The sequence below is a fragment of the Schistocerca serialis genome, chromosome 4 (genome assembly GCF_023864345.2).
Source record: "Schistocerca serialis cubense isolate TAMUIC-IGC-003099 chromosome 4, iqSchSeri2.2, whole genome shotgun sequence".
In the NCBI taxonomy this organism is placed as follows: Eukaryota; Metazoa; Arthropoda; class Insecta; order Orthoptera; family Acrididae; genus Schistocerca; species Schistocerca serialis.
Window position 1 is genome coordinate 832,702,521 of NC_064641.1, and position 23,492 is coordinate 832,726,012.

The 23,492-nt window shown below is 42.0% G+C and overlaps 1 pseudogene; it reads right to left on the reverse strand.

The window, feature by feature from the left end:
• The window catches only part of LOC126474798 (F-BAR domain only protein 2-like), a 118,142-nt pseudogene that overhangs the window by 10,039 nt on the left and 84,611 nt on the right, over window positions 1–23,492 (reverse strand).

The following is a 23,492-nucleotide window of genomic DNA, read 5'->3' on the forward strand; positions in this document are numbered from 1 at the left end:
TCCGAACCAGTGCTATTTGCAGATGACACAAGCATATTAATTGAAGGTGAAAATGAAATGGCTCTAAGTTTAAATGCTAAAGTCACAAGTGAAAATGTCTCAGAGTGGTTTATGAGGAATAAATTACTGATAAACCCTCAAAAAACAGTCATCTTACACTTCCATACACAACAAAATAAAAACCCATTAAAACCAAACATGTCAATGGAAAACCAAAGAATTAACAGTGTCACTGAAGAAAAATTTCTTGGCATCTACTTACAAGACAATCTTAAATGGAATTCCCACATCACTTTATTAAATTCTAAACTATCCAAAATGACTTATGTGATGAGGATTATATGGAGCAACACAAGTCCTGAAACAGTTAGAGCAGTGTATTACGCTTGCATACACTCCCTATTAACCCTCTAACCGGAACATCTTTTACTCGGCGGTAAGATGGAACATCGGTCTGCTAGACCGCTAGGACATTTAAAGTGTATTTTTCTCTATTTTTATGACTTTTCCGCACTTCTACGTTGCTTCTCTCTCTCTTTAAGGTGTAATTAAACATAATAATAGGTTTTTGAACCATAATATTTGTTAAAATACCAGTAAATTCAAGTTTATTACTAGGAAAAACTTTAATTTGCAGTGTTTTGTTGTTTACACATTACTCCTTTAGAAATACTTTTTTTTTACATTATTATAGTTACAACACAAAGAAAATGAATACTAAAATGTAATGCAAAGAAAAAATTTAACTTTTATTTTTAATTGCACAAGTCTTGCACACTTTTCGTGAACACTCCAAGCACGTTGGTTCTTCGCAAGAAATACACTTGTAGGCAGTTTTCCTCTTTTTTTGATATGGACAAAATCGACAGGTTTTTCTTTTACCAAGTGTGTCCGTCGGACACTCATCAACTCGAACAACAAATTTATTCCGTTGGCTAACGATTTGCTTTTCTTTTGCTGCCTCTTCTTCTAAAGATGAAATAATACTTTGTAGCTCTTGAGGCAGATTGGAGATTGCCAGTCGGGATTTTACGAAATCGTAGACCAAATATAGAGAAACTCTTTTCAGGAAATCAAAACGTGATACGGTTTTCTTCTCTCCAAAAAGTCCATAAAGTATACTTGCGTTTGATCCAGCCATGGCCACCATGTGGTAAAAAATAGCCAACGGCCACCTTCTTGTTTTGCGATTAGTAGAATAAACACTGCACTTCATATCTAGCGTGTCTATTCCACTTTTTGTGGCGTTATAAAAAGATATGATTTCAGGTTTATCATTTGAAACGTCAGTGTAATTGGAATGATGCATTGACGAAAGAAGTAGGACTGCCTTATTCCTTTTTGGGACATAAGAAAGCAGAGTCATTTCTTTCGTAAAGCCATAAAGGCTGGACCCAATTTCACGATCGCTTCTTGCTTGAAATTCTGCTGGTATCTGGGGTCTGTTTCTTTTTAGTGTCCCAACTAATGTCAAATTGTGAGCTAGTAGCTCCTGGGCAAGTTCCACAGAACAAAACCAATTGTCGCAACTAATATTTCTGTTTGTGCCATACAGCCCTTTAGATAGGCGGATTACAGACTGCGTGGGAATGCTCTTTTTCTTTTCTGCTGTAGAAAGTGTGGCTCCATCACAGCCTTTGCCGGAGTAGATGTAGGCATTGTAAATATATGCATTGTGTGCATCTGCCAGACCCATGACCTTAATGCCATATTTAGCCGGTTTATTCGGCATATATATACGAAATTTAACCCTCCCTCTGAAAGGCACCAAAGTTTCATCAACTGTCAAATGCGCTCCAGGGCTATAAATTTGTTGGCAGTTCCAAATAAACTTATTAAATATGTCTGTAATGGCAGCAGCTGGGTCATATTTTTCCCTCTGTTCCCTCGTGCTCGAGTCATCGAATCTAAATGCCCTAAGCAATATTCCTAATCGCTTTTCTGTTATTATTGATCGAAAAATTGGCCTCCCCAAGACCGAAGTGGAAAACAGCGAGGTCATAGGCTCCCTCGCAGATTTGAATATGCTGCAAAGAACTGTGACTCCAATCACAGCGTTCACTTCCTGCACAGTAGTGTCTCTGTAAGCTACACTTTCTTTTAGTTCAATAACAGAACGAATTTTGGCCAACTTTTCATTAGTATGCTTTACAATCGTCTCAATCATGTCGTCAGTAAACAAAAGGCGCCACACTTCACCTGGGAGTGGGTTTTTCCCCACGGTAAGAGCAGGCCCTTGTATCTTTGATAGCCGTACCTTTATTATATTGGATGCTGCTGTTCGCGTCTTAGAGCGAACAGGAGTTGATGACCATGTGAAACACTTGTTTCTTCCGTAGTAAGAAACTGGAAGACGACTCTCATCTAGAGTGTCATCAGAACGCGTAGATGAGCTAGCAACATCAGCAGGCTTCTGTGGAGTGATTAGTCTGCTTCCACCAGAAGTTATGTCAGACTGTGGTTGCTCTCCAGTTTCTTCGCGAACTGCGGTATTTTCGACTTCAAATATTTCTCGAATAGTTTCATCATCGCGATCATCATCATTGGGAGAGTCATCGTCATTATCTGTTTCATTGCGAGGATCTTGGATAGTAAGGTCCTCATCTGGAATGCATGATTCATCTGAATCCACTTCCGAGTCTGATTCTTCAAGGTAATTTTGAGAGCGTGCAAGGGCTACAATTCTTTTCGACCGATTTGAAACATATTTCGGACCTTCCATTGTAAACCTGCAAGGAAAAAGGGAAAAATGAGTTTTAACGAAATTTAATGGGGATAATTCTATCGCTGTAATAAGTTTGCGCGGTAAATTGGAGAATGTGTGTGAAAAACGGAAAGAGGAAAAATTAAAACGTTAAATACGAGTTGTTACACTTTTTTCTCGTTCTTCTATGAACACAAAAGTATTAAGCATCGTGTGGTGGCAAAAATTTCAATCAAATAGATGAAATGTTGCTACACAGAAAACAGAAGAGTTCAAAGAGTGGAACATCGGTCATACAGACCGACAAATGCGTGATACTTTTAGGAACACCGGTCTGGGAGACCGGCAAAAATTTGACACTTTTAGGAACACCCGGTCTGTCAGACCGGGAGGGGAATGCATTTTTTCGGAACACGGTCTCACAGACCGACAATACGTAACAAAAATTCTACTTACTTGAAAACAATGCATGCGCCGACAATACGTTGTTGGCCAGCTGCGGTTCGGGACCCGACTGAAGATTACTGGGCTTCTCCCCACCCTCACGAACAATGCAGCGCCGTTAGCATTGTTAATGTCAACTATGGCGGTATCTCAGACCGATGTTCCGTTCAAAGGGTTAAGATATGGCATCATATTCTGGGGAAATTCTCCTCATTGCATAACCACATTCCGGAAACAAAAAAAGATTGTGAGGGTAATGAAAAATGCCAACAGCCGAAAATCATGCAAACCATTCTTTAAAGAACTGGGATTCTACCCCTACCATGTATCTATATACTAGAAGTTGTAATGTTCCTAAAAAAAAGCATGCTAAAAAATGGAAATGTATTTATTCAAAATAAATCTGTACATGAACACCATACAAGGGCAAATAGTGACATACACAAACATCATTGTTATACCACACTGTGCAAGAAAGGTGTATATCACTCAGGTTCACATTTGTTTAATAAGCTGCCAAGTAACCTAAAGGCCATAAACAAAATCCATAGCTTTAAAAAATCTGTAACATCATATCTCTTGGAAAACTGTTTTTACTCAGTAACGCAGTATCTTGAAAAATAAGTTGGTTGTAACAATATAAAAATGTAATGTAACAATATAGCAATATAAAAATGTAACAATTTATAAATGTAATGTATACACCAATGTAACAGTATATTAATGTAATATCATTTTGTCCAACATCTAAGGTATGGTATATGTACCACAAAGATTTAGGACATAAATAAATAAATAAAATAAATATACTGCCTAACACATCCTCATAAACTTCCTCCTCCCTCCATGAGACACACCACTCCTGAACACACAGCTCTCAACACTGTTGTCTGTCTTTCTGACAAAACTATCTTCTTTCCTTTTTTTTCCTGATAAATCTTTCAGGGGCCTCACTTCTAACCTTGTCACACCTTTCTTCCTAAATCCCTCCTCAGTCCACCATACCTGTATGGAACATACTGCCACCCGTAACCCGAAAAACAGTCCAGACCTTAACATCCTTCCTGCACACAAAGGCTCAGCCACAGAGGTCCTGAATTGTAGTGCCTATGTGGATAAGGGTCTCCACCAACTTTCTGGCATCTCTGCATTCAAACCTTACAACCATGAGTACATACCAGAAGTCTAATATGGCTTCAAGCAGCTTTTCAATGCCTTAGGTCCATTCCAAAACCTGACACCTGAATCCCTATCCCTCCTCACACCAGCAGACTCTGCAGTTCTACCTTTTACCAACTCTCCACACTCCACAAACCCAACTCAACAACTGGCTATCCCACTGTGGCTGGGTACAATGATCCTACAGAACAAATCTATGCCTTTGTTGACCAACACCTCCAAACTGTTGTCTGTCATCTCCCATTGTACAATCAAGACACTGCTCACTTCCTTCACTGTCTCTCCACAGTTCCTGTTCCATTACCACCAGACTCCTTGCTAGACATTGTAGATGCAATGACCTTGTATACCAACATCCCCCACATCCATGGCCTTCCAGTTGTGTGGCTGTGCATGCAAATGTGAGTAGTTTTGCTAGAAAAATAGCTAACTCAAAAGATATGGTTATCATCATCTTTGTTTTTAGATATATAACTCAAAAGATAGTCAGAATAATCTTTGTGATACAAAACTGACCACCTCTTCCTACTCCTCATAGCCACCTATATCCTGACTTATAAATATTTCACTTTTGAATGTGAAATCTATAAACAAAGCCATGGGTGCTCAGATGACACCATCCTATACCAATTTATTTATGGGCCATCTGGAGGGGTCATTCCTATCCAGTCAACACCTAAACCTCTTGTCTGATTCAGATTCATTGATGACATTTTTATCATCTGGACTCATGGCAAGGGCAACCTTTCCTCTTTCCTCCATAACCTCAACATTTTCTCCCAAATGCACTTCATATGGTCTTTCTCAACTCATCAAACCATCTTCCTAGATGTTGATCTCCATATCTCAGATGGCTCCATAAATAGGTTATCCATATCAAGCATATCAACTGCCAGCAGTACTGCTACTTTGACAGCTGGCACCTGCTCCATGTGGAAAAGTCTGTTCCTTATAACCTCACCTTCCTTCGGGCACTGTGTGTGCAGTAGAAATATATCAATAACCTTACCAGAGATTTTACTGACAGACAATATCCTATCCTGCTCTTTCATAAACAAATCTGTGCCATCTCCTCCTCCAACACCAGTAAACCTATTAACCAACCAACAACCAGCACTTCTCTGATCATCCTGTATCGCCCTGCCTTTCAAAAGCTCAGCCACATTCTCCCTCAGGGTTTTGATAACCTTTCATCATACCCCTTGTATTGAATATATTACCCAAAAACCTGTCCGTATCACCTACTGCACTACCCACACAATCTATAGAATATACTTATCCATCCTCATTCCAATGCTCCTCCCAATTATCCACCCTATGGGTCATTCCCCTGTGGTTGATCCACACAGTAGACTTGTCCCATACTCCCACCCACTACCTCCTAATGCAGTCCAGTCATAGCAATTTCCTACCACTAAAAGAGAGGTCACAAGTGAAAGCAGCTGTGTTATATATCAGCTGTGCTGCAATTGCTGTACTGTGTTCTGTGTGGGCATGACAAGTAACTAACAGTTTACTTGTATGAATGGCCACTAACAAATTGTGGCAAACGACAAAGGTTACCATCCAGTTGCTAAAAATGCTGCACACTACAACACAAGTGATTTCAACAGCTGCTTCATTATCTGGGCCATTCAAATACTCAGTCTCAGCATAAGTTTCTTTGAACTATGTAGATGAGAATTGTCTCTCCAGCATACCCTAAGTCCTTGCAGTCCTCCTGTCCTAAACTTTTGCTAATCTGTCCCACTGCCTCACCTAACCTTTTCCCTCCCTCCATCTGTCCACGCCACTACTTTTCAGTCCAGATGTTGCACTGCCTTCTCCCACCACATTCCCCCTCCTCTCCCCCACTGTGGGCATTCTGTATCTCTCTCCTCATTGTCTCTCTCTCTCTCTCTCTCTCTCTGCCCCTTATCCCCCTCTTTATCCTCCAATACCCCCCTCTTTCTCCTCCCTTTTCTAACACTCTCTTTTCTCTCTTTATTACCTTTCTCCCTCTTCATCTCCATCTTCCTCTCCTCCCCCTCCCCCCCCCCACCCTTCCTAAAACTCTTTTTGCTCTACTCTCTGTACTCCTCTCATCTTGTTGTGTAGCCACTGAGTCATCTGTTCAAAGACCTGCCTCTTGCCCACTACTTTCTCTTTGTATTCCCAGTTACATCTGTTCTGGCAACTGCTTTTAAGAATCAAGTATCAATAATTGGTCTTGTCGTGGCCATGGAAATGCTTATTTGGATGTCTATGTGGTTGTGCATGTGAATGTGAGTAGTTTTGCTAGAAAAATATCAAGAACTCAAAAGATAGCCAGAATAATGCTTACTGTTACCTGTCTCTGTGCTCCATGCATTGGTTCACTGTAGGAGGGTGTTGCCTTTCCATTATTTTATGTACCGACTAAGTCCTTTGTCAGGTATAGACAAAACACCAACATTCTCATATGCATAAGACACACACATATGGCCACTGTCATCACCAGATGCTAAAATTTGATTGTGACTGTATCAGGGATGGGTAGTGAGGATATAGGAGAGACATGGGGCACGGAGGAGAATGGATGGCAAGGTAGGGGTGAGGGAAGATGCTAGTGGTGCCTGTCAGGGTGTGCAGGAACATGGCGAGGACAGATTGTGGACTGCTAGGTGCAACATTAGGAGGCTGCATTTGATGGAGGAGGGTGGAAGGGAGTGGGGAATCGTAGAGGGGAAAGGAGAGAAGCAGAGAAAGGGAGAGGACTATGCAGCTGCACTGATGGGGTAGAAGGCATGCGTAGGGCTCAAGTGGAAGCAGGGAATGTGATAGGCAGGTGGAGGACATGGACTAGAGAAGGCTGAGGCCAGGGGATTTATGGGAATGAAGCATGTGTTGCAGAGAGAATTCCCAGTTGCACAGTTCAGATAAGCTGGCATTGATGGGAAGGCTCCAGATGATATCCATTTACAGGTCATGATAGGAGAAATATGTTTGCCACTATTATCCCTACTCCTCCCACAGAAGTATTCTATCACCCAACTAACCTTCACAATATCCTTGGCTGTCCATATTCCTCCCATTGTTCCTAACCCCTTGCCTCGTGACTCATATGCCTGCAAACAAACCTAGATGTAAGACCTGTCCCATACATCTTCCCACTACCACTTACTCCAGTCCTGCCATAGGCATCTCCTATCCCACCAAAGGTAGAGCTTCCTGTGAGAGCAATCATGTAATCTACCTACTTAGCTGCAGCCACACTGAAGTGTCCTATGTGTCCAGTAACAAATGACCTGCTTGCTTTTATGGCCACAGCCAAACAGTGACCATGTGTCAACTGGACCAACCAGTTGCTAATCATGCCACCCAACTCATTATACTTGACTTCAACAACTGCGTCACAGCTGGTGCCATATGGATTCTTCCCACCAACATCAGATTTACTGAACTGTGCATGTAGGAACTCTTCCTGCAATATATCCTTCATTCCCATAATCCCCCTTCCCTCAACTTTCACTAGTCCCTGTCTCCAACTACCACTATCCCTGCTTCAATCCAGCCCTACACATGTCTTATATCCTGCCAACACACCCACATAGTCCTTCATCTTCTGTACTCCTCTTCTCTACCTCTTACTCCCTCCCCCCCCCCCCCTCCCCCTCTCTCCCCACTCCCCAAAAATCTCCTAATTTTGTACCTAGCAGTCCACTAACCTGCATCCACTGCGCACTCCCACAGGCAGCATGAGCTTCTTCACCCCCCCCCCCCCTCTCACACATACCCATGCGTCTTCTGAATCTGCACTACTTACCCCAGCTGAGAGCACTGCTCACCTCAGACACAGTCACAGTTGGGCTTTTACACCCACAGACAACAGTGGCCATATGTGTGTGAGTTCTGCATGTGTGAATGTGTATGTGTTTTGTCTACATTTGACGAAGGACTTAGTCGAATAGCTAATGACAACTAGTAGTCTCTTTTAAGCATGCCACCAATACAATGTGCTTCAATTTAATTACTGTTTCGTAGACTGTGCCATCTGGATTCTTCCCAGCAGCATTAGCCTTCCTGAACTGTGCAGCTGTGTACTCTCCCTACAACATATGCCTCATCTCATGGTAGTTCTTGTTGTTCAGCTGCCTATCCTCTTCCTTGTTCCCATCGCAGTACTACAAAAACCTTCTGTGCTGCCAGTGCACCTATGTAGTCGTTTTCTCAGATTTACTTCTCTCCTCTATTCCCTCCCTCTCCACCCTCCCACCCCTCCCTTGCACTACACTCTGATGTTAGTAGTGCTATCCTGCTCCCACCACATCCCTGAATGCTCCCAAATGCAGAACTGGCTGCTTCCCCACCCTGACATGATACCCCCTCTCCTTCTCCCCATCTGCCACCACTTCTTTACCCCCACTACCCACTCCAAATGGAATGCTACTCATGTTGAACACAGCCTCATTTGGGCCTTTGCACCCAGAGACAGTGGCCACATGTGAGTTGTGTGGACATGTGTGAGATTTTTGTTACTAAAGAAGGACTTGGTCGAAAAGCTGGAATATTCTAGCACCCTATTTTGTTGTGCCTATCAGTGATTCAGGGCCTCCCCTGTGATGTGAATAGCAATATATTATTTCCATATTGTTGTTGATCCATACTGGAATTTCCATTGGGTCATTTTACAGCATAGTTAAGCCTGATCAGATTTTACATTATTTTACTGGTAGCGTAGTGTAGTATCTGTGACTAAAGCTATCCAAACCTACCAAAGGCAGCATCAATCTTCAGAGCTCATTTTTGTACAGTCTGTCTAATTTAGCTCTATCAATCAACTGGTACCACAGGGAAATAGCTTTCTACAGTTATGAGAGTAAAGTAATACCTCAACCAGTCAGCTGTGCATGTATTTTCACCTGGGATTACTATCACAGAACATTACAAGGAGATGCTAGGTATGCACATCTATGCACATTTTCAAAGTGACTCCCATTCAATGAGGTAAACTTCTTTTTTAGTGTTATTTGGACAATTTTTGATTGCCTCAACTTTGGAATAATATTATATAATTTAGAGCATATTTTGCATTTTAGTAGGTATTACCTGTATTATTTGTCAATGTTAGAATCATCTCTTTGGTTTCACCTCGGCAAACTTTCCCAAAATCCAGAAGATCCTCTGAGACATGAATGGTAGGAAAGATAACAGATATCTTTAGTGGTATGTACTGTAAATACATAGAATATAATGTGTGCAAATTAATTTGCTGGAATGATTCTTCTAATAAGACAAACACAGACAAATTTAAAAGGATAAACAAACCTGATGAAGAAATTTGTGTTGAGTCACTGAAATGCAACTTTCAAATTCAACCACTTTCTGATTTTTTGCGGTAATCAGTTCTTTACTCTTAGGATCCTGAAGTGCTAAAAGAGCTTCTGCAACATAATTTTGGTTAATTTTGCACTGGACAGTTAACTGAAATAAGAAATAAAATATGTGAGAGGGGCAGTTTAAGGAAATATGGTCCAAAAACTAAAAATAATAATGAGAACATAAAAGTAATGTAAAGGTACATAACAGAAACAGCTTCTGCCATGAATAACTAACAGCTTCTCATAGTTTTCTAGCTTTCTGGTTACCTTAAATTCTAACCCCCTTCCTGCCTTGTTCACGTTTGTTGAAGATATTTTCATAACCATATGTAGGGCCATGATACTTAGTCATTGTGCTTCTGCATGCTCAGCATCTCATTTCCTATCCATTTCAAACCACCTACCTCTATGTTAACATCCACATCTCCGATAGCTCCACAAAAACATCAATTCATATAAAAACTGCTTTATACCGGTCACCATTCCACACAAAAAAGTTCTCCCATAGAGTCGAACAACCTGTGATGGCACATCTGCAGTAACAAGCAATGTCTTGCCCAGTGTGCTGAAGAACTTAGTAAGACATTTGAAAACAAGCACTAACATTTAATCCTAGTCCATAATCTGTTAGTGTGCCAATCTAATTAATGAAATATTCCAGTCAAGCTTTATACCACACATACTCCTATTTCCTGTTGATGGCCCAAGCACTTCGCCTGTACTGTGCACTTACCAAGAACATTCTTTTCCCATCAAGCCACAAAAATATCCTGTCCTGTAACAACATGGTCACTTATGAAATGAATCATCTCATATACCACCTCTGCTGTAATTTCTGTGCAGTGTTTTATGTTGACATGACTGCCAAGTGGCCTCATCTGATTAATGGGGTCATACAGAGCTGCCAGAGCACTCCAGTAATCTCTCTTTTCACAAAGTCACCCTAAACACACTATGTCAGGTTTAGGTTGTAGCCAATATTTGATTTTCCAGGGCAGAATCCTACTTGCTAGTGAACAAATTTTTCTTTCATTATGTTTGTGATAAGTGGAGCATTTTATTTCTTATACTTAATGGAATGATGGAATAATGACACAGACAGGAATTTTTCGACTCATTTCATTCCTCCCCTGGTTTTGACACAACAACTGGCCTGACCTTCCTTCATGTCTCTGGGATGTGCAAGTAGTAAGATAAACTTTTATTGTCTCCAGTAACCATTTCATTGATTTGTATTCAAAGTTAATTTTTATTTATTTATTTTATTCAACCATTAGTTTCTTGATACCAGCTTTTCTGTTTTGCTTACTGTTAGATATTACCTACTCCAGCTCAGCCACTGTGGATGTATTTGCAAGGAAGCTTGAGACCTCTTAATGGTTTCTAAAGTCATGTCTGTTGTGATTTTGCAGCTGAACAGCAATTGGTGTACAGTCACTTAGGTGAAATAATTGCAGGCATCTGTGGGATCTCCACTGAGTTTTTTTGAACTGTTTCCAGACTACACTGCTTTCCACTTTGATGATGAGACTTTTTGCTAGTTTGCTCTACTTTGTCTTTCAGATTTTGGTTAAGACATTGTAACAGTTCTCCACCTGCATGTATGGCCTTTTCAGCAAATGGATTGTTCTGGTGAAGCTCCTGGTGTGGTATGGGTAGAGGTTTGGTAGTCCCTATCCAGCATCCTCACAGTATTAATCTGTTTGAAATTAGCTTGGTGAGATCTGTGAAGTCATAGTCTCCACACTTTTGTGGTATTCTATCTAGCTCTGTGCCAAGACCCTTTCTGTAGCAGTTCCAGTTGACTCTTGAAGTGTACCTCCTCTAACTTCACCACAGTGATCAGAAAATACATTATGGGTCTGTGCTACGTGTGAGGAGTCCAAGGTCTTGTTAGGATTGTACAGTCATCGCTATGTGCCACTGTCAGATGAGAATGGCAGTTTTAGTGTCACAGATCAGCGTTTGTTTCTAAGCCACTTATCATGCTTTTAGTGCAGCTCCATTGTCTGTCGTATGACTCCTAGTAACAAAATTTCATTCACTACTTCTTCTGTCATTGTTTTTATTTCTTAATTTAACGAACTTAATTGTATTCCCTGATGGCAGAAGTAATTTTCTCCTGTTTCAAAGCCAGTGTTATTTATTTCAATGACAACAAGAACGACAGAGCAATGTTTTACATACAAACACTCCAGAATTCCATATGTAATTTATACCTATTTATATTAATAAAAGATGATCCTGCCCTCCTTTATTTTGAAGAGGCTTGATGAGAATTTTCTTATTTTTACCAAACTTTGGCTAACAAAATTGTAAATTGTTTTATTTGTATACATTATCTTAACCATGACCAAAAAAGTTAATGTTATCTATTCTGAATTTATACCAATTATTGCTTTGTTAAATTGTAGGAATAAAATAGTAGGACTAAAAGAGTAAAATAACACACAAATAAAGGTGTACAATATACAAGAATTATTACTTGATAGTCCAGGTTCATTTACGTGGTGCCTATGACACAGCCTGGTGACATTTCTGTTCCTGAGAATACTCGATAACCTTGAAACTTGATTGGACTTTACAGTTAAAAAAATAAGATAAAATTGATTTCTAAAACAACTAACTTTGCTAAATGACATTTAAGACACATCATAAACAAGGAAGAAGAGTGTGCAAGATACAGGAGCCAGTCAAAATACCCAAATACTTCGAAAAAGGCAGGGCCTGACAGGTGTGAATATTACTGAAGAAATTCATGTAGTTATTTAATTTATTTACATTTTCTTTGCATGAGGCCACCACAATGGCTTTTTCAAATGCCAGAAATAATAGCACAACAGTAATTGCACTTACAAAATATTTTATATTCTGTAACTGTTGCATCTTATGCCTATTTTGTCCATTTATTACATTACAACTAGTATGTTACTGGTTTATGAATATAAACACTTTTCTATCAGAAAAGATTTTAATTTTGTTTGAAAATCGTTCCCTGTACATGTTCTTAGAGAGTTTGGTGGTTTGTTAAAGCAAATCAAATCATGGATGTGTGGGATTCTGTCATTTTTATTGTTGTACCTTGCTGGAAAGTTTAATAAGTTATGGCTGCAGTATACAGACCAAGTTATTTTCAAAATAACAGAAAACCTGAAACTTCCTGTCAGATTAAAACTGTGTGCCAAACCAAGACTCGAACTCTGGACCTTTGCCTTTTGTGGGCAAGTGATCTACCAATTGAGCTACCCAAGCACGACTCATGCCCCATCCTCACAGCTTTTCTTCTGCCAGTACCTCGTCTCCTACCTTCCAAACTTTACAAAAGCTCTCCTGCGAACCTTGCAGAACTACCGCTCCTGAAAGAAAGGATATTGTGGAGACATGGCTTAGCCACAGCCTGGGGGATGTTTCCAGAATGAGATTTTCACTCTGCAGTGGAGTGTGCGCTGATATGAAACTTCCTGGCAGATTAAAACTGTGTGCCGGACCGAGATTCGAACTTTGGACCATTGCCTTTCGCGGGCAAGTGTGAGCACTCATCACAGAGTATGACACAATCGTAGGTAGCTGTGAATGAAGATGTGTGGAGCTATTTGAGCATGGGGAGAGGCACACAAATGCACGAGATGTGTGAGCATATGCACTTAACTAATGTGGGTAGGGTGGAGGAGGGCGGAAGAGGATCAGAGCCCTCAACATACTCTGCAGGAAGGATCAAAGGTTAACCATACAGTGCCTCAACTACAGATGATTCAAAATCCTCTTTGAAGGTGGTACATATGCCCAAGAGGATGCACAGTAACATTTCTGCCCAGCCACTGATGTGACACAAGAGTGCCACTTTCAGAGTGCGATGCAAACGTCCTATAAGTCCGTTACTTTAGGGACAGTAGGCACTGGTACGAAGCTTGGCAGTACCCCACAGATTACAGAGCTTAGCAAAAAGGAGTGATTCAAACAGACAACCCTGATCTACAGCAACATGATGCACTGCCAAAGTGGGCCAGCCAGGTGTAAAGAAATGTATGGGCCGATCTGTCTAGTCCAGTTGATCATAGAGAAAATGTATTTGAAACCTTCCAATGGAGGCAGGGGATCAACTAGGTCAAAATGGATGTGGCAAAAACATCCTTTTAGGATGACAAAATGTCCAAGATAAGGTAGTGCCTGTTGACCAACCTTGCTACGTTGGCAGGCAATACATGTGCACACCCAGGTATGGCAGTCACTTTTCACGTCAAGCCAAACAAAGCACTCACTAAGCAGGTACATGGTGGCTTTTATGCATGGATGGTCCACATTGTGAATGATGTTGAAGATTGTGCAATACAAGGCAGAAGGGACTAGGGGTTGTACTGTACCAGTAGAACTGTCACACAACACTGGAGTAGCTGAGCCAAGTAGGAGTCAGAATTCCATTATAAAGAATGTAGACAAGTCTTGTAACAGATTCTGTACATCTGGATCTTGTTGCTGCAAGTGAGCCTGCTCATCCATTTCAAGAGGAGAAGTAATGGAGTTAATTCTCAACATGTAGTTGCGCCTGATGTTTACCATGCCCATAAACCTGCAAAGATGTGGTAGGTTTCAGGTAATGGTAGCTCAGAGATGAAGGCATAGAATGCCCTCAGGAGTAACTTCATGATCAAGGAACATGATACCATTATGATGAAGTTGACTTTTATCTTGATTAATTTTAAGACCATTGTCTGCAAGGACATGTAACATATGCAATAAGTGTTTCTTGTGTTTGTTATTGGAAGAGGAAAAGATAAGGATGTCATCCAGATATGTATAGCAGAATGGCAGTAGGAAAAGTAGAGAATCAATAAATCACTGCCAGGTTTGGGTGGCATTTTTCAGTCTGTAAGGTGTGAAACAATATTTGAGTAGGCTGAGTGGTATAATGTTGGTCATTTTCAGGGCATCATCAGTTTGCATAGGGTTTTGATGGTAAACCTTGTGGCAGTGTCTGACACTAAGCACATGTGCTCCATACAGCTGTTGTGTAAAGTCTCAGATGTGTGGAAGGGAACAGTTATTAATTACTGTGTTCATGTTTAGTGTGCAGTAGCTTCTGATCAATCTGTAGGTACCATCTCTCTTAGAGACCAGGTGGACAGGTGAAGACCAGTCACTAGAAGAGCGGTGGTCTATTACCCGTGTCTAACAGTTGCTGCACGGGGGCCTTAGTGTGGTGCAGTTTGTTAGCTGTCAGCTGCCTTGCCTTCTAATGGACAGGAGGGTATTCTGTGGTCATTAACCTATGACAGGCACCATTTGAAATAGCCATGAGGTGAGAAGAGGGGGTGGGAACATAACACACAATGCTCATACATGAAGGGTCACTGATGTGTCAAATCCATGGCTTGGGAGTGTGTTTTTTCATCAGCAAAAGTTGCAGCAGGCAGTACCAAAGTAGGAAGAGCATTGACTATGCAAATTTCACATGTCATGTTGTTGGATGCATCCATTACCAGTAGATGGAGTGTATTGTTGCTGGCATGAAGGGCATCGATGTCATGATGTTGGAGTAAGAGCTCAATCAGGGAGTTGGCAAGTTGAGCTGTCAGATGTGTACACTCTGATGACAGATGGACAAGCTTGTTACATCAAGATGTGGGGGTTGTAGCCAGTGGAATGAAGCAACCTGTTAGGCATGTGCCAGAAGTATGATGCAACAGCATGACAGACTAGATGTCCAGTGAGAGGCAGAAGTGCTTAAGGAAGTCAGTCCCAAGAACAGGACTCTCGACATCTGCCACAGGGAACTTCCATGGGAACTCTCATCTGGAGCAAGCTGAAGCTGTAGCATGGCTACACTGTGAACTTTGATATCTGAATTATTAATTGTATGGAGGGTACCAGGTGCTGGCAGGATGCTCAATGGAGTGAGAGTTGGTGGGATAACACTTGCATCCATGCTGATGTCAATCTGGAAACATGTGTCAGTAAACCTGTCAAGCATGTAGAGGCATCCAGACATGAGATGAACATTGTATGATGACTGATTTTGGAATAGGTAGAGTGAGCAGTAGTACGTGAAGTTCTGACGTCCACTGCCACAGTGTGCTAAGAGCCGTTGAGAGTAGAAGGTGTAGAGTGGGAGTGGAGAGTGCAGATAGTGCAACTGGTCTGCTGTTAGTGGCTGCTCTCTCCATCTCATGATGTGCACAATCTTGCGTGGCCTACTCTGGGTGAGCAAGAAGGAGGGGTACCTGTATCCACAGCAGAACTGTCAATATAGGTAGCAGAATCTATTCTTGCAGAAGTGATGAGCTGGCAGTGCCACTTGTTTGATATATGTAATCTGCATGTCAGAGTCTACATTCCAATGGTTCTGTAGAGAAAGGTAAGAGCTGCAGCTAGATGTCATATGGAAGCTTGACTATCCAAACCACCCACAAGGCAGTACCCTGCAGGTTGTTAGGATTGACAAAGGCATATAGGTGATGCCAGAGTTGAGAGGGCAACCTTTTGCTGATAATTTACACATAAATTATGTGGTAAAGTGCTTTCTACTGTGAGCGAGAAAGGTGGTTGACGATAGTCTTCCATGCGTTCAGGCATCGGGGGCAGAGGGTGATGGGGAGGGGGCAGGCGGTGGGATCAAGCTGGTACCGCTGATAAGTTCCAGGTCAGCATGTCAGTGTACAGTGATGCATACAGAGTGTGCATCATCACTACTGATGCTGCTAAGGTCCAGAACAGAGTCCGCCAGGTTGAACCATGTGTGACAGCTATCTTTGTTAGGGTGAGGCAGCTTAAGGAACAGGCCATGTGGAGTGGCCTAGGCCAGCACTGGAGTACAAAACTGTGTACTCAATGAAGGCAGTACACTCAAATGAATGAGGGTGGGGTGCAAAAATGGAATGGTGCCTGACATCTCAGCAGTAGTGGGAGGGGCACTTTGGGACATCAAGGATTGGCCATGGCTGCTATACTGAGTAGATGGGGTGGCTCTGCCTGAAGAGCAAGAAAATGACACAACATTGGGAGAGGTAGATTCTTAATTGCTGTGCAGTTTGTTGTGGGTTCAAGACACTGGGATCCTGTTTGATGACCACTTACTCAAGCTGAGCATTCATTGTCTATAGTGTCGAAAATAGCTGCCATCAGTGGGGGAGGGGGGGGAGAGGTGACGGAACCCAACGCAGGGATATTAAGGTGGTATGTGAAGCTGTGAGTGCATAGTTAAAAGTGGTGTCCAACATATTTGTGATGACACTCTGTACTGCACATGAATGAAGAGGTTGGCACAAGACATCTGATGTGTGATACGATGAGGAAGCACTGTATGGCAAAACATTTTTCACAACAAACAACAATGATCATTGCTGAACATCAACATGGCATGGGAATGCAGAATAATGGGTTACCAGTGTGCATACTCAATACTATACTACAACCAGAAGTACCAGAGACATACTATTAAATAGTAAGCACTTTGTTAACAGAGCATTTTTAATATCAGATACAAAAATGACACAGAACATGGCTGAACGAGAGCATACTGAGAGTAAGTCAATGAAGTTGTTCCTCACAGAGGTGGTGGTTGACTTGTACTAACTTGTTGACTGCCACCATACATGTAAGACAATACTGACCATACAATTTATCATACAAGATATGTTAAATACAGTTAAATTTATGTTTATAGCCGATGTACTTTCACTCATGATGTGCACGATTTCAGAGATTGCATGTCTGTACAGTTCACAGGTACACTTATAGAGGCCACCTGGGTCAGCCTCTGGGATGCTCTGGTGAGCCGCCAAAGAAACAGTATTATTTAAGCAACCACAAACAAATGTTTGGCCTATAACCTGTATTACCATTGTTCAGTCAGTGCGTTCAGAGTTATACTCAACCAGTACTTCATGGTATCTTACGTGTTTCTCTATAAAGTACTATGTTCCATAAATTACATTTGTTCTTGCTACAACAAACTGGGTGACGAGTGAGGGTTTCATTTTCTCCACATGTTAATGTCAGAGCTAAGTCATCTTACAAACATTTTGATGAAAGAAATACTCCATTATATCACTGCCCAGCATGCATCTTTTACACAGGCTTTTGTCACGAACGGTTGCGGATGGGGGAATAAAATGTAATATATATTGGAAACTGATTAACAATTGCTGCTTAAATAATTAAAACAGAAATTTTGAAAGAATAATTGAAAGTAATTGGAAGGTACACATATCCTGAGTGGACTTTAACTGGCACTAATATCAACAGACCTTCGATATTCATACATATATTCAGCATTTAACTTTCCGTACTTCTTTATCTTGTTACCGGTATTGCGCACACAGCTTGATATTACAATAATGGTTCTGGATTGTCCCCTCCTCTGCTCACACAAATTCTTCTTGTCTACTTTGATCCTCTTGATGTAGGATTCTCAGTGCATCACAGAATGATGAACGAATGGTTTTTAGATAGACTTCGTCTCCCAAATAATGTTTATAACACTTCTTTAATGTCCGATTTGAATATGCATTTTTGAACTATATATATATATATATATATATATATATAGTTTGATCCTCTTATATATATATATATATATATATATATATATATATATATATATATATATATATATATATATATATATATATATATATATATATATATATATATATATATATATATATATATATATATATATAGTTTGATCCTCTTGATGTAGGATTCTCAGTGCATCACAGAATGATGAACGAATGGTTTTTAGATAGACTTCGTCTCCCAAATAATGTTTATAACACTTCTTTAATGTCCGATTTGAATATGCATTTTTGAACTATATATATATATATAGTTGTCACGAACGGTTGCGGATGGGGGAATAAAATGTAATATATATTGGAAACTGATTAACAATTGCTGCTTAAATAATTAAAACAGAAATTTTGAAAGAATAATTGAAAGTAATTGGAAGGTATACATATCCTGAGTGGACTTTAACTGGCACTAATATCAACAGACCTTCGATATTCATACATATATTCAGCATTTAACTTTCCGTACTTCTTTATCTTGTTACCGGTATTGCGCACACAGCTTGATATTACAATAATGGTTCTGGATTGTCCCCTCCTCTGCTCACACAAATTCTTCTTGTCTACTTTGATCCTCTTGATGTAGGATTCTCAGTGCATCACAGAATGATGAACGAATGGAGGACAATTTGAATATGCATTTTTGAACTATATATATATATATATAGTTCAAAAATGCATATTCAAATCGGACATTAAAGAAGTGTTATAAACATTATTTGGGAGACGAAGTCTATCTAAAAACCATTCGTTCATCATTCTGTGATGCACTGAGAATCCTACATCAAGAGGATCAAAGTAGACAAGAAGAATTTGTGTGAGCAGAGGAGGGGACAATCCAGAACCATTATTGTAATATCAAGCTGTGTGCGCAATACCGGTAACACACACACACACACACACACACACACACACACATATATATATATATATATATATATATATATATATATATATATATATATATATATATATATATATATAATAGAGGGAAACATTCCACGCGGGAAAAATATATTTAAAAACAAAGATGATGTGACTTACCACACGAAAGTGCTGGCAGGTCGATAGAAACACAAACAGACACATACATACACACAAAATTCAAGCTTTCACAACAAACTGTTGCCTCATCAGGAAAGAGGGAAGGAGAGGGAAAGACGAAAGGAAGTGTGTTTTAAGGGAGAGGGTAAGGAGTCATTCCAATCCCGGGTACGGAAAGACTTACCTTAGGGGGAAAAAAGGACGGGTATACACTCGCACACACACACATATCCATCCACACATATACAGACACAAGCAGACATATTTAAAGACAAAGAGTTTGGGGCTCTTTGTCTTTAAATATGTCTGCTTGTGTCTGTATATGTGTGGATGGATATGTGTGCGAGTGTATACCCGTCCTTTTTTCCCCCTAAGGTAAGTCTTTCCGCTCACATCATCTTTGTTTTTTTTTTTTTATAACACAGATGATGTGACTTACCGAACAAAAGTGCTGGGAGGTTGATAGACACACAAACAAACACAAACATACACATGAAATTCAAGCTTTCGCAACAAACTGTTGCCTCATCAGGAAAGAGGGAAGGAGAGGGAAAGACGAAAGGATGTGGGTTTTAAGGGAGAGGGTAAGGAGTCATTCCAATCCTGGGAGCGGAAAGACTTACCTTAGGGAGAAAAAAGGGGTATATACTCGCACACACACACATATCCATCCGCACGTACACAGACACAAGCAGACATTTGTAAAGGCAAACTCTTTCCTGATGAAACAACCTTGGGTTGCGAAAGCTTGAAATTTGTGTGTGTGTTTGTGTGTTTTGTATTGTGTCTATCTACCAGCGCTTTCTCGTTTGGTAAGTTACAGCATCTTTGTTTTTTATATGTATGTTTCCCACGTGGAATTGCAGTAGCCACCAGAAAGATCACGGGAGGCACACATCAGGACGGCGCGTCACGGACATTAGTTGCCGCAAGTAAAGTCCCGTCCACCAGAGGGCACACGAGATTTCGGCCATGCCCTCTGCCAGCGGAACAACAACAACAACTCAGGCAGCATGGGCCGTGCCCAGTCAGTTCACATCGGGCATGCCTAGCAGACAGTTCTCGGTCCACACTATGTGAAGTGCGACAGAAACGTGAATCGTGTTACTACACAATTGGCGATGAGTAGGGTCATTCTTTCGCATGCTGCGTCGTTGTTCTGGTTTCGCAGCTTATCCATGGCATGGAGGATTTAGTGTGGGTTTTGGTTGAGCAGCAGACAGAGCTCATGGCAACCATGAAACAAGTGCTTCCGGCATTGCTCTCCACGCAGTCTGCTCCAGCACTGTTCCGTCCTCCCTTTCCCCGTATGATGAGATGGCGGAGGACTGGGATGCATATGAACATCGCCTTCGGCAGTATTTCCAGGCTTTTCTTGTTGTCAATGCGGAGGCATGTCATGCTTTTTTCTTGTCTTGGATATCTCCCTTGCTGTATCACATTTTGCGGTAGCTAGCGCCATTGCAGGAACCCTCGTCCTTGTCTTTTGACACATTGTGTTCATTGCTGTCTTCATATTATCGCCACCACACGCATGTTGTGGCTGCTAGGGTCGAGTTCTATCAATGCAAGAAACAGCCCCATCAGTCTTACCGGGCGTGGGCTGCTACCCTGCACGGTCTTAGTCACAAGTGTCATTTTGTCACGGAGCAGTCGCGGGAGTCGTATGCCCACGTGATGGTGTGCGATGTCATTGTTCGTTCGGCCCCTGATAGGGAGGTCCAGCAATGGGCCCCGTAGTTGGAAGACCCTTCCCTTGAGGAAGTCATGTCCATTGCTCAATTGTATGAAGTCTCTCATGCCACAGGTCAACAGTTGGAAGCGTGGTGGGACTTTGCGGCGGTTCAGGGCGGCGTGGCCACATCCACTGCATCCGGGATGGACAACGTGTGAGCAGTACAATCCGGCCGTTATGGGTGCTCCCGCACGGTGTGTAAACAGAGTTCCGGCTGCCGGCCCCTGTTACCGTCCTGTGCATCGTGCTATATACATCATGATTGGTCAGAGTGCCCCCAGCGTTGGGCCATTTGTCGCAAATGTAATAAAAAGGGACACGTTGCTAAAGTTTGCCACCCAGCCTCAAAAGAATCGAAGGAGGCAGGTACAGAGGATATGGACGTTGACATTCAGGAAGTTTCATCGGGCCAGGCTCCCGACACATTGGCACACAAACTCTTTATTGAGGTGTTGGTTCGGTTGTGCCGATTACAACTGCAAGTAGATACAGGTGTGGCAGTTTCCTTGTTGAATGCACAAACTTACTCCGACCTGGGGTCGCCCCCGTTGGCGCCAGTTTACCGGCGTCTACGCGGTTATTGTAAACAGTTAATTCCCCTACTGGGTCAATTCACTACCGACGTTATTTACAAATCAGTCACTCGGCCTCTTACTTTTATTGTTGTCAGTGATGCGAGCTCCGCTAATCTTTTTGGATTGGATGCCTCTCAAGCTTTCGTTTTTTCTATCGTAGGCACCATACAGTTGGTCTCTGAAGACGTTCCCTATCAATCATTGGAATCTTTGATCTCTGACTTTAAGGATATCTTTGAGGAGGGCCTGGGGCATGTTTCAGGCTTTGAAGCTCACTTAACGTTGAAGGCGTTGGCTCACCCGCGTTTTCTACGCGTGAGGCAGATCCCCTTGGCTCTCCGCCCTCAGGTAAAAGTGGAGCTAGACTGGCTGACAGCCCTCGGGGTCATTCTTTCCATTTCTTCTAGTGAGTGGGCTTCACCCCTTGTTATTGTCAGGAAACCCTCTTTGTGGCGATTTCAAGGCCACCATTAATTCCCAATTGGTGGAGGACACCTATCCCCTGCCTCGATCTGATGAATTGTTCTCCGCCGTGGCGGGAGGTCAATATTTTCCGAAAATCAATCTTTCGGAGGCTTATCATCAGATACCACTTGATGAGGACTCCAAACAGCTGGTGGTTGTCAACACCCCGTTTGGCCTTTACTAATACCAGTGGTTGGCCTTCGGAATATCCAGTGCCCCGGCGATATTTCAGCGTTATCTTGAGCACATCACGTCAACAATCCCTCATTGTATTAATTACCTGGATGACATAATTGTCACAGGGTGCAGCACGAAGGAACACTTGCACAACCTTAGAACCCTCTTTCTCAAATTCAGGTCCGTGGGCCTGCATTGCAGCCTGCGTAAGTCGAACTTCTTCCAACCGTCTATTGAGTATGTGGGCTACACCATCTCTCGGCATGGTGTCCAGCCGCTAGGAAGTTTGGTCCAAGGTATCATTGACCTTCCACCACCCGCTTTGCTGAAGGAGTTACAAGATTTTTTAGGCAAGATTGCTTATTACCACCAGTTCATTCCCAGGACTTCCTTCATAGCCCTTTCCCCTGTACTGCCTTCTGCACAAGGGTGTTCCTTTTGATTGGTCGCCTGCATGCGAGTGAGCGTTCACCTCATTGAAGGGCCTCCTCACATCAGCGCCTTGTTTTGCTACTTTTGACCCCAATAAGCCGTTGGTCCTGGCTACAGATGCTTCACTGTATGGGGTGGGGGCGGTCCTGGCCCATTGCAACGTGGATGGCTCCGAGCAGCCACTGGCATTTGTGTCTAAAACTCTTAATCCTGCGCAGGCCCATTACTCCCAGGTGGAAAAAGAGGCTTTGGCCATTGTCTATGCTCTTACCAAGTTTCACTCTTTCTTGTATGGTGCGAAGTTTCAGTTAATCACTGACCATAAGCCATTAATATCGTTATTTGGTTCCGCCTCTCAGGTTCCAGATAGGGTGGCCCACAGACTGCAGCACTGGGCCTTGTTCCTCTCTAAGTACCATTATGACATTCATTTTCGCCCTACCGGACAGCATGCCAACGCCAATGCTCTTTCCCGTCTTCTGGTGGGCCCGGATCCTAAGTTCGATCGGGAGGAGATTATGCGTTTTCATTTGGATGTAGTGTCCCGCCAAGCAGTTGATGGCTTCCTGATCACTAGTTCTAGAGTCGGCAGGGAAACGACAGCTGACCCGGTTCTCTGGCAAGAAGGTCACCTCATTCAGCAGGGGTTGTCGTTCCGACCTCCAGGCCAGGCCTTGGACCCTCGTTGTAATTATTTTGTTCTACGAGACAGCCTCTCAGTCTTGGAAGGAGTTCTCCTTCTGGCTACAGATGATACAGCTCCTTGTGTGGTTGTTCCTGCAAGTTTGCGAAGGGAGGTCCTCACGTTATTACATGAGGGGCACTGGGGTG